This window comes from Pleurodeles waltl, chromosome 3_1, assembly GCF_031143425.1.
Source record: "Pleurodeles waltl isolate 20211129_DDA chromosome 3_1, aPleWal1.hap1.20221129, whole genome shotgun sequence".
NCBI lineage: Eukaryota > Metazoa > Chordata > Amphibia > Caudata > Salamandridae > Pleurodeles > Pleurodeles waltl.
In genome coordinates, this window is record NC_090440.1 from 965,424,271 (window position 1) to 965,440,594 (window position 16,324).

Consider the following 16,324-nt stretch of genomic DNA (forward strand, 5'->3'; position numbering starts at 1 on the left):
ATGCGTCAATTTCCGGATGAGGATCCCCAGATCAGCGCAAGTTCATTATGATTTTGACACCCAGTGACGATGCGTGTGAAATCCGGCTACACAGTGATGGAAAAACCATGCTGCAAGGGGTTGCGTCATTTTTATCACTGCGATGTAGGTGGTGCATCGAAATTTTCCACGTACAGCATCCTGTGGTGGATTTCTACCAGCTTCACCTTTCAAGGGCCCAGGGACTGGATAGGGCACCACTTGTCAGGCAGGAATCTCAGCAGAGAGTCCAGATGCAGGCAGAGGAAGTCTTTCATGGCCCTGAGACTTCGATGAGGAGACAAGCTCAGTCCAAGCCCTTGGAGAATTTTCACAAGCAGGAATATACCACAAAGGCCACTCTTTGTTCTCTTTCAGGCAGAAGCAGCAACTGAAGGCCAACCCAGCAAAGCACAGTCACAGACAAAGGGGCAGTACTCCTCCTCCAGCTCGTCAGCTCTTCTCCTTGGCAGAGGTTCCTCTTGGTTCCAGAAGTAATCTGAAAATCTGGGGTTTTGGGTCCAATACTTATACCCCTTTCTGCCTTTGAAGTAGGCAAACTTCAAAGGAAAGTCTCCGTTGTTCACAAGATCCTGCCTTGCCCAGGCCTGGCTCCAGACTCACACCAGGGGATTGGAGACTGCATTGTGTGAGGGCAGGCACAGCCCATTCAGGTGTAATTGACCACTCCTCCCTCCATTCTAGCCCAGATGGCCCATCATGATATACAGGATACATCCCAGCTCCCTTTGTGTCACTGTCTAGGGGGGATTAAACTATGAGAGAGATAGGCCTTGAACCAGTGAAAAACGAATTTGACGGTATTTCACTGTTAGGACATGTAAAACCCATCAGTACACGTCCCACTTTTAACATACACTACACCCTGCCCATGAGGCTACCTAGGCCTACCTTACAGGTGCCTCACGTGTATAAAAAGAGGAGGTTTGGCCCTGGCAAGTGGGTACACCTGCCAGGTTGAATTGGAAGCTTAAAAACTGCACACACGGACACTGCAGTGACAGGTCTGAGCCATGTTTACAGGGCTACCCATGTGGGTTGCACCTCCAGTGCTGCAAGCCCCATAGTAGCATTTGATTTACATGCCCTGGTACCTCTATTACACTCTACTAGGGACATACTAGTAAATCAAATATACCAATCAGGGATAAACCAATCATAGATGCAATTTATACGGAAAGCATATGCGCGTTAGCACTGGTTAGCAGTGGTAAAGTGCCCAGAGTCCTAAAGTCAACAAAAACTGGTCAGAAAAAATAGGAGGAAGGAGGCAACACGTTTGGGGATGATCCTGCAAAAAGTGGCAGGTCCAACAGTAAATAAGTAAATAAATAAATGGCATGCAAAATGAATTCAGTACAATAAAAGCTAATCCAAAAGAAATTTCCACTACATTAGATACTTTGGAAACTTTCTTCCAAAAGTCAAAAAAGGTTTTTGATCTTAAAGAAATTGGCACCTAATTTAGAGGTTGGTCTAGGGGGTTACTCCTGCTCAAACGTGACGGATATCCCTCCTGCTGTATTATGATCCCATTATATCTTATGGAATTCGTAATATGGCAGACTAATGCTGTTACTATTTCAGCCCATTTAATGTCAATAAATTGTATCACAATATTACCAGGATAGACATCAGTCATGCTATTGATTCCACAAAAAAGGAAAGCACCAGACTAAGGGATTTCAGAATGATTTATCAGTTATACAATGCAAATATTTTCACTCTTTGTTAGCATTTTTTACTAAGCAGTTCAATTCACCCTGAATATTTCATCTCAAATTCTCAAAAAAATACTCTTGGTAAAAATCATTTTGCCTTTGATTTCAGGAATTTTTAATGAACATCAGAGCAAGTTTCCTCCGGGTGACCATTTTCTTTTGAGTTAGCAGGCACCATGGCTTTAACACGTGTGCAGCATATAAGAACAACCAAGAGTTTATTGCATGAGACATTGCAATATTTTGAGACTATTTGTGGTGTATCTTATCCAAGTTGTGATTTTGATGTTTAATACTATGACAAAATATCTTAATCACAAATCTTAATTTAATTAGCAGGAAAATCATGTCTCCTCGGCATGGATTTTGTTGGAATTAAATATTATTATATGACTGTCCTCTACCTGCGTTAAACTATTCTATGATAATTGAACCATTAGCTAATGCAGTTCCTTATGATACCCATATTATGGTGCACGATTGAGGGGTAGGCAGCAATGAATCTTTCTAAATGCTTAGAACTGCCTTATACTCCTATATAATGTTAATCTCTAACTCAAAAAAGTTCAGATTAACTGCTAGGTTCTTACAAGACTCTGTTTTGAGTACACATTCAGGAGACACAAATATCACTTCCATTTTACCTAATTTCAAACAAAATATTATGTATAGACAAGCTCAGGAATATATTCTCCTTTTATGGTGGGATAATCTTCTTTCTCAATATACCTGAACTGTCAAATTCTGAGAAAGTTATAAATAGGCTTTCAGATGAAATGGGAATCTGCATAGAACAAGAGAATTTCTGAAAATACAAATTAACTCCAGTAAAATGGACATTTTATCATCCTTATAGCATACATGTATGCATCTGTCATGAGAGAGTCACACTAAAAGTACTAATTATTATAATCTTGTAAACAAAATGAGCAAGGCAATCCATTGAAGTGCATAGGGTGGCAAGCCTAGCATGATTACTAAACAAACTGTTCATCTGCCATTGAATTAAGGGGGTAACACATTACTGGATTTCTGTACATATTTGATGATAACATAGATAAAGACACATTGGCAAAGTCAGTAGGACTCCCTCATTGACCTATTAGCCTTACCAATGCTTTTTTTCAGATGTCGCCTAGCTTCAGTAAACAAAAAGATAAAAAAGGCATGTTGACACAGCCATAGGCATGTGAATGCATGATGATCTAAATACATCTATAGGGCACCCCACATGTGCGTGCGTAGGGAATGCAACAGCCGCCTTTTTTTATTTACCAATTCTATATGGCAGACACCACTTGAATTAGTAAGTAGAGAAAATTCATGTTAATGGTGCAAACGTGTTTTAGCATTGTGGAGCAACCTAACAGCAATTAGCAGCTGCTGGGCTCTTCCAAAAATAATTATATGATGTTTTTTTTAATATTGACTGCAAGTGGTTTGGGGAGCACCAAAGCAGCTGGTGGATGCAGCTTGTTGGGAAAGCAGTTGGGAGTGCAAGAAGGTATCTAAAAAAGTAAAAGCCTTGGGAAGGATTGGAAAAACAATGGGTGAGTTTGGGGAGAGGGATGAGGGAGCAATATGGAGCAGGATAGGTGGTGCAGTATTGGGGGGACACAGCACACGAGGAATAGAGTTAGAAAAAAACATGCAGTCTCATGGAGTGCTTAAAGCAAAAGGGAAAAAGGATGTGAAGTCCTTAAATGGGAGCAGTGAAAATATATGTCAGCCAATCAAAATGATGCAAATGCTCCAAGCAAGGGATGAATCCAAGAAGAATTATAAAAGCCATTAAATAAGAGGCAAGTATATGAGAATGACAAAAAAGCCAACCAATGATCAGCAACTGGAGGGCTCTACGCTTGCTGCAAGTTTTTGGTATGATCCTCATATGGACCTAAAAGCTTAACTTTTTACTGCATCTGAACTACAGAATAAATGAAGATGGGAAATAATGGCATGAGTTGCTACATTTAACAGATAAAAGACACAGATTTCAGTTGTCAGGGTCCGAATTTTATAATGATAGAAGGATTGTTGTATGTTAAAAGTACTGCAATAACTGTCATAAACTTTCAGGAAAGCCCTACCACTGGAAAACAGCATGTGTTGCAAACAATTCAGGTGGATTTTCACCACACATGAATGGAGTAACAAAGTGTTTTGGGTTAAGCGAGTGCATGGCAAACTTAATAGGATGTTAAATGCATAAATATTTCCTTGTGCTGAGAAGGCATTCCATGGGTGGAACATGGGTATTCCCATGCATCCCCCCACAGATTTTCCCATGTTCCCAGATTCACGAACGCTAATAGACCCAGGAATGAATCGAAATGCTATGCCTTCCCCTGTGAAGTATAGTGAGGAGAAATATCTTTATTTCTCACTGTTACTTTCTCATTACGTGTGTGAGGCATTCTGTAGCACACAAAGAAACAGGAATATACCTTTACAGATTGTTTGTGTGCAGGAAGGTGTCCCTTCCTGTTAAAAAAAAATCCTGAATGTAATACACACCCCCTTGTACCATGGCACAAGGGTACCTTCATTGGCGCTAAGCAGCACACTGTGTGCCAGCACTAGGAGACAGTGGAAATGTGCCATACCTTTGTAAATATGGTGAATTTCTGCTGTCTCCCCTTCATGAAATTCAGCACAGCAAATTGTCTTGCTGCATTGCTTAAAATATAAGTAAACCTGCTCCTAAATGTCTGATTGGCCCACGCAGTGCAGTAACTAGCTAAGCAGACAATAATCATAATAAATACCACAAAGGGCCCTGCGGAGCTGTTCAAAGCTGCCAGCGTTATGAAAGTCTATATACTGTGCCTCTGTGTCTCTCACATTTTTTCATCCCCCATACTGCTATGTGCTGCATCCCCTAACACAGTGGTTCCCAACCTTTTGATTTCTGTGGACCCCCACTTTAACATTCATGGAACCCAGGGACCCCCACTGAATCATCATGGGAATCCGGGGACCCCTATCTGAGTCATTACTGGAAGCTGGGGACCTAATTTGTCAATATTTGTTAATACTTTTTAATTTTCTAGGCTCTCGCGGACCCCCTGAGATGACTTCGCGGACCCCCAGGGGTCCCCGGACCACAGGTTGGGAACCACTGCCCTAACACATTGACCGTCATTCACTGGTCATCACACACTTCATGCAAAAACTTCCCACATAGGATCACAAAACAAAGACAACGCCCTTCCAACCACACACCACCCTTCTGTACCACCTTCTATTTTTCTACTCTGCCATACCGTTTCAAACTACCATCTACCCCTAAATGCTAACCCTATTTTGGGCATCTAATGGGGCGTGTTCTTCGAGGTATGCGGTTACACTGGTGTTTTGTGCGCGCAGCAGGTGATTCAATGGCCTCAGCACATCTCTCGTGCACAAGTGCTCTCGTAAAGCTCCCGAGGGGCGAGGCCTTCCGCTGAAGGCGTGACACGAGACACGCAAGGACTTTTTGAGCCTCTTATACCGATCCTTGGCCAGAGGGCGACAGACAGAACAGACAGAGAAAGAGAGCAGACACCGGAGAAGACAGACACAGGTAAGGAGTCATTGACTCGGCTCGAAGGTTGGTGTACTAGAAGATTGGTGAAGTTACAATTTCGGAAGGGGAGAGAGGTGGAGGGCTCCTGAAATCTGTGACAGGTTTCATTTGTGGGAAGTCGCTATCTTTTGCGATAGTAATGTCTCACGGAAGTGGGAAAATGAGCCTCAAGATATAGCTGAACGAAACCGAAACACGGTGGAAGGCACAATCGGAGAGACAGAGAAATCCGAGTGCTAGAAACGTCTGAGAATATGAACACTTGGAGGATAATAATAACATTTTGCGACAACAGCATCTTGAGGAAACACCACCTGATAAATGGCAACACCTTATGACTCGCACCATCCGATGGACAGCAACTCCCAATAAATTGCAACATCTGACGAGCAGCAACACCAAAGTGAAAACAGAGAAAAGGAGAACACGAACATCTGAGGATAGCAACCTTTGGGGAATAGTATCACCAAGAGGTAGCTGCGCCATGGGATAGAAATGCCAGGAATACAGAAACACGGCGATACAGTACCACTTAAGAGATATCAATACCTGTGCAACAGCAATATCTAGGGACTGGCAGCACCTTGGGGATAGCGACATCTGGGGGCATGATATCATCAGCAAAATAGAGTAGCTTCACCCTCTGCTACACCGGGTGCTGCAGTTCGCACAGATTTTTCAGTGTGGAATGCACTCCTGGTGTTAAATCATAGAGCGAGCAGCGAGACAAGCCAATTTCTGTCCGTTGGCGGAACTCTGCGGAATCTCGCTGAGGCGTTGTGCAACTCCGTGGAATTCCACAGAGTGAAAGTCCACAAGTTCTCCCCACTGCTAATAACAACACCCAGAAGTTAGCACTACCTGGTCATAAAAAACCTGAGAGATTGAAGCATGTGAGTGATCCGATATCTGGGAAACAGCAACACAATTGGCGATAGTAAGATATGAGGGCAGCAACATATAAGTAGCAGCAACATCGGGGGGGGGGGAGGGGGCGGGAGGTGGTCGTCAGCCACTAAGAAACAGCATTGTATGTGAGATAGTTAAGCCTAGCTGATAGCACGATCTTTGGAAAATTAATTCCCGTGGTAGCAACTTTTGATGATTATCAAAATATGGAGTGATAGAGATACCTAGGAATAGAAAAAATCAGGCATGGTAGGCTAGTTAGTGAAAGCAATATTTGAGCGATGGCAGCATCTCAGGTATAACAATACCTGAAGTTCAGCAACATTAATGGGTTACCACCAAATTGAGGCTATTTATCTCTCTGTGAAAAGCAACATCTGATAGCTGTCTGCACCTGGTTGAAAACATCACTGGGGAGATAATAACAGTGGGGTGAGGTTTATATACAACTGGGGAGAATGAAGCACCAATTAAATAGTAACATCTGGGAGATAACAGCACCTAAAAAACAATAACACAACAAAACGTGGGGTATATATAACACCTGGAGGTCAGCAACATTTGGGGATAGCCACACCTTAATGATAGCAAGATCTGTGGGAAAAAAAGCTATGGAATAGCAACTTTTAATAGGTAAAACATTTGGAGTTATAGAAATATCTAGGGATAGAAACACGTGGTGATGGTAATAGCTGATGAGTTGCAACGTCTACGTATAGAAATTAGGCTCTGGTGAAATTTAAATTGCGCAAGCGTAATTTCTGCAATTTTGTGAATTATGCATTACGTTTGTTATACAAAATTCCCAAAATGAAGCCATCATGCATCTTCGCGTAATCACACACCATTTGCGGGAAAATGTACTGTAAGGCAAACTATTTGCATTCAAATTTTACTGAAAATACACAGGAACAGAACCCAAACAAAATATTTTATGGTGCTACTGTTTTTTTGCATTATTTGGTGGAAGGACACATTTCACTATAAATTATAGCACTAATGATGGATTTGTATTGTGTAGAACTATGCATAAGAGCAACATCTGAGGGATAGCAATACTTCAGGAATAACAGTTGAGGCACAGCAATAGTGAATAACTACATCTGATGTCCAGCAACAGGGATAGATAAGAAACAAATAGAGGGATTTCAGCACTTGGTGGAAAGTAACAGTAAACAGGAGATAACAATGGGTGGTATACTGAAACTCAGGGACTAGCAGCACCAATGAAATAGCAACATCTGGGAGATAATGACGCCTAAGAGATAGTAACACACGGGAGAAGCAAAACATAGGGGATCAGCAACGTCTCAAGAAAGCAATCAACAGAGTGGTTGGAAAATCTGGGATATACCCATCTGTTGATGATACTACCAGACAGGGTATGTAACATTTGGGGGAATGTCATGTCTGTCGACAACAACACCTGAAGAATAGTATTTTCTAGGAGACTGGTAACCCTCCATGATGATGATGCTTCAGTGGGCGGAGGGGGTGTAAAACATTGGTCAAATAACAAAGGCAGTGAAGGAAGTAGCTACAAAAATAAAATACCCCATTTTAAAACATAACTTTCAATTATTTTCTATCTTTGTTTCTATCTTTTCATCTTTCTTTTCACGTCCTTCTTTCTCCCTTGTCCTTGTTTCTTTTTTTCAGAAATTCATTCCATTCGTTTCATCTTCTGATTATATTTATTCTTGTTGATGTCAGACATCATTTTAACCTTTCATTTTTAATTTGCATCTTTACAGTCTTTCATTACTTCCATTTTCTTTCTCTTCTTTTTTGTTTCCTTTCTTTAATTTTCTTCCCACTTCCCAGCTTATTTTCCTTCTTTCTGTTATCCTTTCTTTATTTCATCTTTCTTTTCTTTTTTCTTTTCATCTTTGTCCATTTTCTGCCCTTCTTTCCATCTTCTCTCCTCTTTTCTTTGATGCTTGTTTCCATCCTTCGCTGACCTTTTTCCTTCTATCATCTTTCTGTCTTTTTCATCTTTAGTGTAATCTATCCGTCCATCCATCTTTCTCTGACTCCTCTCCTTCTCTCCCTCCCTCCTTCATTACCACATGCTCTGTCTTTGCCCACCTCCTCACAGGCCCATCATACTAATGCACTGCAGCGGTGTTAATTCATGATATTCAGGCTGGAGACCATGATCTTCAGCCAAAGTCAAAGAAGACATGAATGATAATTGGATGTTTAATATTGTCCGCAACTGCTCATTGTCACCTCCCATCACCCTCCACCCCACTTAAGCTGCTAAAAAGGAGTGTGGATGAGGGACTTAATGCCCCTCTGTATAGTGTGGCATTTCCTGGTGGTAGCAAACACTATGTATAGTACTGTTTAATATTAAAGTAAAGGGGTTTGATATCTCCTTAAGGAATAGTAACAATGGAGGTGGATACTAGCATGGAGCGAGGGTTTGAACAACTGATAGTGACTGTAGCATTATAGTCATCATTCTACCGATTGGCAGTGTTGTTGTTAAAAATTGGGTTTCTGGTTGGTATACACCTAAGCCAAGCAGAATCCACCACTCTAGTCAGGACAAGTAAGTTAAACACCAAAGATAACCTGTGCTCATCTCCTGATAGCTAGGCACAGAGCAATCAAGATTATCCTCAGGGGTCATGTGTAAAGCATTTTTGCAACACAGCCACACCAGGGACACAATAAGTATGCCACAAAAGAAACTCCACACGTGATCAAATAAAAAATACGTTTCTCTATATTGAATTTATCATAAGACCAATTCGACATAAGGCATACATATTGTGGACATATTACAAGGACTGAGATAGTACTCAGTACTCTGTTAGTGAGGTACCAAAACGATAGGCAATACAACATCAGGACATGAAACTTATCTGATTAAAAAAGGTACATGGATCACCACAGGAGTGCAAGAATGCAAATCAGGATATAAAAATGTGCACAAATTATCAAATGTCGTCATGAATCACCAGTATTAGATACATTGCTGTCTGCATATCAGTAATGATCATTCTGTGACTCAGTGCATGCACCATCATGACATCCTGGGGCACAGTGTACCTGTGCTCCTGTTACATCGACTGCGGTAATTAGGCCCCAAGCATGGCCACAGAGACACCTGTGTGCCTCTTACACATAATGGTAATCTCCTTGGCAATGGCGATTTCTTGTTGAGCGGGGGGCATCCGTCGAGTCTCCTCCTGCGCTACCTCAGGTTAACAATGACAGGAGTGTCTAGGTACGGCCCTGGTCTGGGCTTGGCGGGCACCCACACACTTCAGGAGTCAGCAGGGAAACTTTGCAAGGTCCCCCGCAGGTGGAATACTTTGGTTGCACTGCCTGCAACATGCAGCCAACTATGATGATCCAGTACTTGGTGCAGCAGGAGCCTGACATACTAAGGCTGACTCCCTGGGTTACAGTGCAGGGATGGCATGTGCCATTGGGGCAAGTCCAGGTTCTCAGGGCAATGTGTACAGCCTGGGAAGCGACTGCGTTGGTTCCGTTCGGGCCACCGCTCCCTCCTTCAGGCAGTGCAGCGCGCACAGCAGCGTGTGTCACCTGTGGTTTTGAAGCAGGACTTCTCTTGTGCAGCGGAAGTTCCTTGCTGAGTGCAGGGGATGGGAAGAAGCACACAGCCCTTCAACACGAGTGAGGTTTCTCCAGAGGCAGCAATCACTATGCACTGTACTTGAAAAGCCAGGATCCGATTACAAAAGGAAATCTATGGGCAATGCCCAACAGGCGCTGTGTGAGGAGACTGCGGGTGCTGGACTCAAGGTCCCACAGCCCCTTCTGGGGCAGTCCAGCCTCAGAAGAACACTGGGGGCACAACAGGGGCAGGCAAGCCAGCTCAATAAGGCGCGTAATGGGGGTTCCTTCTGTCAGTCCAGCAGTGCCTAGGCAGTCCAGAGTCAGGGATCAGCTGGCATCAGGGTAACAAGCAGAAAAGCAATCCAGATGAGTCCTTCATGCTACCCAGCAGGACAACAAAAGAAGAGCAGGGCAACAAAAGAAGAGCAGTCCAGATGAGTCCTATGTGCAGTCCAACTGTCCTTTCGGCAGAGGTTCAGTCCCAGTTCCAATAGTGCTCTCCAAGCATGGGGTTACTGCCCCTCTACTGGTACTCAAAATGCCAAGTTTCTAGAAGGTGGGAGAAGGTTCCAGCCAGATCTGACCAGTTCTAAGAATCTCCCCTTCTCCCTTACTTTGGCTCCAGACATTAGTAGGGGGTAACCAAGCCCTTTGTGTGAGTGCAGGACATAGCAAACATTTGGGGATAACCCTGCAGAAAAGGGCCATTTCCAACAGTTGGGCACTGGCAGAACATGCATAAACTGAATCCTATCCCATCCCTATATGGGATTAGGTGAGGGGGCAGTACATGTGAATCTGCTTTCTTGTGTTCATGACTTAAAGGTCAGTTCCAAACAATCAAAGCCCCCACTCTGGATCCAACCTGTATGAAGGTAATGAACCAGGCTCATCTGCACCAAAGTACGGTAAATAAAAAAGCAACAAGGTGATGGAAGAAATTCTTGAAATAATCTCAGCCACTGGCCCCATCCCAATCCATCTTTTATTCTCCACTGTGCCACCTCAGTTTGGACTCAGGTAAGTGCAAATCAGTCTTGACCTTGCTCCTCGTGGGAACTCACCACCCAGAACTGCTAGGCTAAGTTCCCCCTGAACCGGAACAAAAGCAATCTAGGATCCTGCTCATTGCACCACTGAAATCAAGCTATGCCTGGCTGATGAGCCATAATCAGGGTGAAACCAGTCCTAGGTTGCTTGTATTCCTATTTTTCAGGGAGAACCAGGCTTGGCAGTTTGGGTCGGACTGGTGTCATTGGAGCTGGGTCAAGACTGATTTACATATGACTAGGTTCAAACTGAGATGACATAGTGGGTCAAAAACAATGGATTGGGATGAGGCCTGAGTAATTGCCAGTAGCCGAGATTAATTCAAGTATTACATCCATCATCCTGTTGTTGTTGCAGTTCATGCCCTAAGTGTGATGGGTATGCCCAGACGTGGGTCCCATGCTCACTGTGCCACTTATATAAAGCTATACATGGCTGATGAGCCCTTATCAGGGCGAAACTGTGTCTAGGTTGTATGTATTCCAGTTCAGAGGGGACATGGTTTGGCAGTTTGAGATGGACTGTTCCCAGTGGAGCGGGGTCAAGGCTGATTTGTATCCAAATCTGACTGGCTAGATCCAAACTGATGTGGCATAGTGGTCAAAAATGGGTTGGGATGTGACCCTGAGAGATTGCCAATGGTTGAGATTAGTTCAAGCAATCCATCCATCACCTTGTTGTTGTTGATAAAGTATAGTATAGGCATATCTTCTGAATTTCTTAGGGTGAGACAGGCCAAGAGGCCTTCACTGAAAAACCAGTTTGTCAAACTGGCTTTTCAGCTGACACTCAAATTTAGAGCCTTGTAGATGGTATTTCTAAGAAGAAGCAAATCCTAAAAACATTAGTAAATATGGAATGCAGAGCCTCCTCCACAGATGACAGGTGAGATCTCAACTGTTCCTTCGAGACAGCAACCTTCCCAGAAAGCTGGAAGCACGTTGAGATCAACGCCCTTCTGAAGAAGCCCAAGGCGGACCCCAAGGACCTCAAGAACTTCCGGCCCATCTCCCTGCTCCCTTTCCCGGCAAAAGTGACTGAGAAGATTGTCAATAAACAGCTGACCCGCTACCTTGAAGTCAACAACATCCTGGACCCTTCCAAATCCGGTTTTCGCAGCAACCACAGCACCAAGACCGCCCTCATCGCCGCCACTGACGACATCCGGACCCTGATGGACAAAGGAGAAACAGCCGCCCTCATCCTCCTGGACCTATCAGCAGCCTTTGACACGGTCTGCCACCGCACCCTATCAGCACGCCTCCATGACGCCGGTATCCAAGAGAAGGCCCTGGCCTGGACCACATCCTTCCTCTCCGGCAGAACCCAGAGCGTCCGCCTCCCACCCTTCCGCTCCAAAACCACCGAGATCATCTGCGGCGTCCCACAGGGATCCTCCCTCAGCCCAACACTGTTCAATATCTACATGGCCCCCCTCGCCCACGTCGCACGACAACACAACCTCAACCTCAACATCATCTCCTACACCGACGACACCGTTATATCCCTCACCGAAGATCCCCACACCGCCAAAGCTAACCTCCACAGAGGAATGAAGGCCATAGCCGACTGGATGAAGGACAGCAGACTGAAGCTGAACTCAGACAAGACGGAGGTCCTCATTCTCGGACCCACCCCATCAGCCTGGGACGACTCTTGGTGGCCCACGTCACTAGGCACAGCCCCGGAACCCACGGACCACGCACGCAACCTGGGGGTCATCCTCAACTCCACTCTCTCCATGACCAGGCAAGTCAACGCCGTCTCCGCGTCCTGCTTCAACACCCTCCGTATGCTCTGCAGGATCTTCAAATGGGTCCCCCTCGACACGAGAAAAACCGTTACCCAGGCCTTCATCACCAACAGACTTGACAACGGGAATGCCCTCTACTCAGGAATTACAAACAAGCTCCTGAGACGACTCCAATGCATCCAGAACGCCTCGGCCTGACTCATCCTCGATGTCCCCCGCCGCAGCCACATCACACTCCACCTGAGAGGCCTGCACTGGCTCCCCATCAACAAAAGGATCACCTTCAAGCTCCTGATCCACGCACACAAAGCACTGCACAACACCGGACCCACCTACCTCAACAACCGACTCAGCTTCCACACCCCCACCCGAAGCCTCCGCTCAGCCAACCTCACCCTCGCCATAGTCCCCCGCATCCGAAAAACCACTGCCGGCGGCAGATCCTTCTCATACCTCGCCGCCAAGACCTGGAACACTCTCCCCACCATCCTACGACAGACCCAGGACCTGCTGGCCTTCAGAAGACTCCTCAAGACCTGGCTCTTCGACCAGTAGCACCCCCCCCCAGCGCCTTGAGACCCTTGCGGGTATGTAGCGCGCTTTACAAATGCAGTGATTGATTGATAAAGGAGTTAATATTACCAGGATCCTGGGAGTTTACAGGATCCCTTCAACATGTCAAAATCTGGTATTTCAAGCCAGAGACTGCAATTATATGCACTATAAATAGTCAGTTTCCTTCTGTCAGATCTTCTTGTGTTGACAATTTTAGTTGCTGCTATCTTTCAGCGCTTTCAAACCATGTAATGGGAGGCAGGATACTTAAGCTTCTTTCCTACCCAGTCCGTCTAAGGTCTTTCCAAATACAGTGAAACAATGCAAATTGTTGGTCTATTCTTAAGGGAAAATGCACAGCTTTGTATATTTTATTAGTTTGTATGTTATGTTTGATCTTAAGACTACGGCGTGGATTTACAAAAAAGTGGTGCATCGGTCCCGATGCACAACTTTTTTTTTGGCATTTCCCTTACCCCACCTAACAACACCATGGTTGCACCTTATTGTAAATACGGTGTATCATGGCGGTGGTTACCACAACAGCGTCAACATTTTTGATGCTGTTGTGGCGCTTTGCTGCTTTAGCATTAAAAATTTTGACACTAGTCCAGCAGGTAGGCAGATAGAGGCGGATAGAATAATGTGGGAGGCAGATAGAATAATGTGGGTGCGTCACCTTAAGGCCTCATCTGACCAGGTGTTAAAAATGGCAGAGTGAAATTTTGTAAATTTCACTGCTCCATTTTTTCAGCCTCCTTGCGTGGGAACGCCCGCCTTGCATACATTATGCCTGACGCAAGTGGTTGCAAAGTGGCGCAATGCATGCGTTGTGCCACTTTGGAAAATGGCTCGGGGGAATGGCCACCTTAACACCATCTTAGCGTCATAAAAATGACGCTAAGGTGGCATTAAGGCAGTGTTAGGAGCATGTAATTTTTCATTGCACTTCAGATGCCAATAAAGATACAGGAAAACTTGAAACATTTTTTGGGGTGGAAAAACCTTTCCTTTTCACTATGCAGGGAAGCTGTTTACTTATTGTTGCTGAGAGACTGAGATACTTTTAAAACCTGGACAGTTGCTGTGGCACCATTCTAGGTTATTCTTTATCAGCACTGTACGGCTATGGTGCTCGAATGTGAATTTACCTTAAAAAACACAAAGGACAAGAGGTATCTGGCAAAACAGGAACAGTTTGTTTAATTAAACCTTACAGCTGGGGGAACAGTTACGGAACCAGTGTCTGAGGACTGTCTCAAAGTCTATGGCTTCTGAGTGGTGTTATATACATTTCTTTGGGTACAATAAACACAGATGTCCGGTTTGAGGGGTGCGTGGTTGCTGCGTGTTGCTGTATGTGCTGTGTTCTGATTGGCTGTGTTCCTAACTACATGTGGCATCTAACTTTATGGTGTTTTGGGAATGCACACATCCCTCTGACCATGTGTGCTTTATTGGGGCCTATCTCCTGGGACCATTGTGGTGTCACTGCACCTATCTGTGAGATTTGATCTAAGTTTCCTGTTTGTGCATGTGTCTACCGTCTACACGCCACCCCACCTGTAACCTGTCAGTAAGTAACCTCAGACCTAGGACTCAGGGCCTGACTGACCATGTATCTTGGAGTCGGGTTAATGTAGAGTTCACAATGAGGGAACCTAGTAGTCTTTCTTATATGTGAATGTATCCTTGTGTGCATCAGCATCAATTATTCTAATATTAACAGCTGCTATCGCATTGTCTGTCTATTTCACATTCTTTCTTCATAGCTCCATTTAGACGATGTTGAGCCACTTAGGGCTTTGTGGTGTTTTCTTTCATTACATCACTTCATTCACTTCAGTCACTTGTAATCTGGTGGTCAGGTCTTGGACTTTCGATGTGGAGGTTGAGTGGTCGAGCCTTCCTGTCACCATAGTTATGAATCTGGTCCATTACAGGGTGTTATCATGATCAATGAGTGACATAGGAGGTGTTCTTCTTCCTTTAGGTGAGCACAATTTGGAACGCTCTACTGTTTAGGTACAAACAAATAAAAAGGAAAAGAAAATATGAAAAAAGAAATCAAAGAGAGAGATTGAATTGCACCTTTGTGAAGATCAGCAGATTTTTACCTTCTCCAAAGTAGATAGATATGATAATCTTCTCTTTTTCAATTGAAATCTTTTGCATGTAATTTTCCTTTGTTGTCTCCTTCTCACCAACGTCTGCTTTGGAAGTATTAAAATTTGATAAGAAATGTTCTCTCTGAGGCCTTGGAGAGTCTTACAGAGTCCTTCTCTAATCTCTTTTTATTCCATTTGGAGGTTGCCTAATGCTTTGCCTGTTTTGAGTTTTTGGCTGATCGGGCAATTGAAGAGACTTCCTTTAAAGACCCTGTTGGGCACTTAAAAGAGCTTCCCTTTTGTGTTTGTGGTTCCTGTGGTTGAACCGCTTGCTGGTAACCTGGGGAAACACGTAAAGAAAACAAAGCGTTCATGGCCTACCTCTGATAGATTTTTGAAAGGATTTGAGTCAAGAACTAGTGGTGCTAAATCATATACTTTTGATGATGAGGATCTTCAAGAACTTTTGGGATGTTTATATGAAGCATATAACTGCCACTGTAGAGGAGACCTTTATCACCTCTGGTCTCTTAAATCTTCATATTGCTATATCCTCTATATCTTCAGTTTCCTCCTGTTCATCATCGACATCTGTGGAATATGATGAGGATGAGGTTGGTTTTCCAGAGAACCCTTCTCCCCCAGAGGAAAGCATATTATGAAGGTAGACCTTAAAATGGTGGTAGTTTATCTGTCTTTAACCTACAGTGCACCATGGAAGAGAATCAGTCAAGCTCAAGTGGAGATTTATTTTGCAATAGTTCTAAAAGCGCTTTGCTGCTAAAGTACCAGTGATTCCAGCTGTGTCAAAATCTCCTTAAATGTGAATAGAGGGACCCGAACAGGGTCTTAGGCCCAAGATTTATGGGAAGGCTTTATCCCTTTAAAAGAGGAGAGGGTGGCCTACCTCAATCCTTGATTATAAACTCTCTCATAGTAAATTTGGTTGTGAATCCCTCTCTTCTTTCTGAAGATTTTTTCTTTCAGATCTGGTGAATTAGAAGGTTGAAGGAGCTCGTAAGAGAAC

The 16,324-nt window shown here is 44.1% G+C and overlaps 1 protein-coding gene across 1 annotated transcript in view; it reads left to right on the forward strand.

Annotated features, from left to right (window-relative positions):
• The first annotated feature begins 5,264 nt into the window (after positions 1-5,264).
• LOC138284829 (uncharacterized) overlaps positions 5,265-16,324 on the forward strand; it is a 276,359-nt gene continuing 265,299 nt past the window's right edge. Inside the window, exon 1 of the mRNA XM_069224016.1 lies at positions 5,265-5,325. The gene's annotated coding sequence lies outside the window, so the exon portion shown is untranslated. The remainder of the gene's footprint in view (positions 5,326-16,324) is intronic.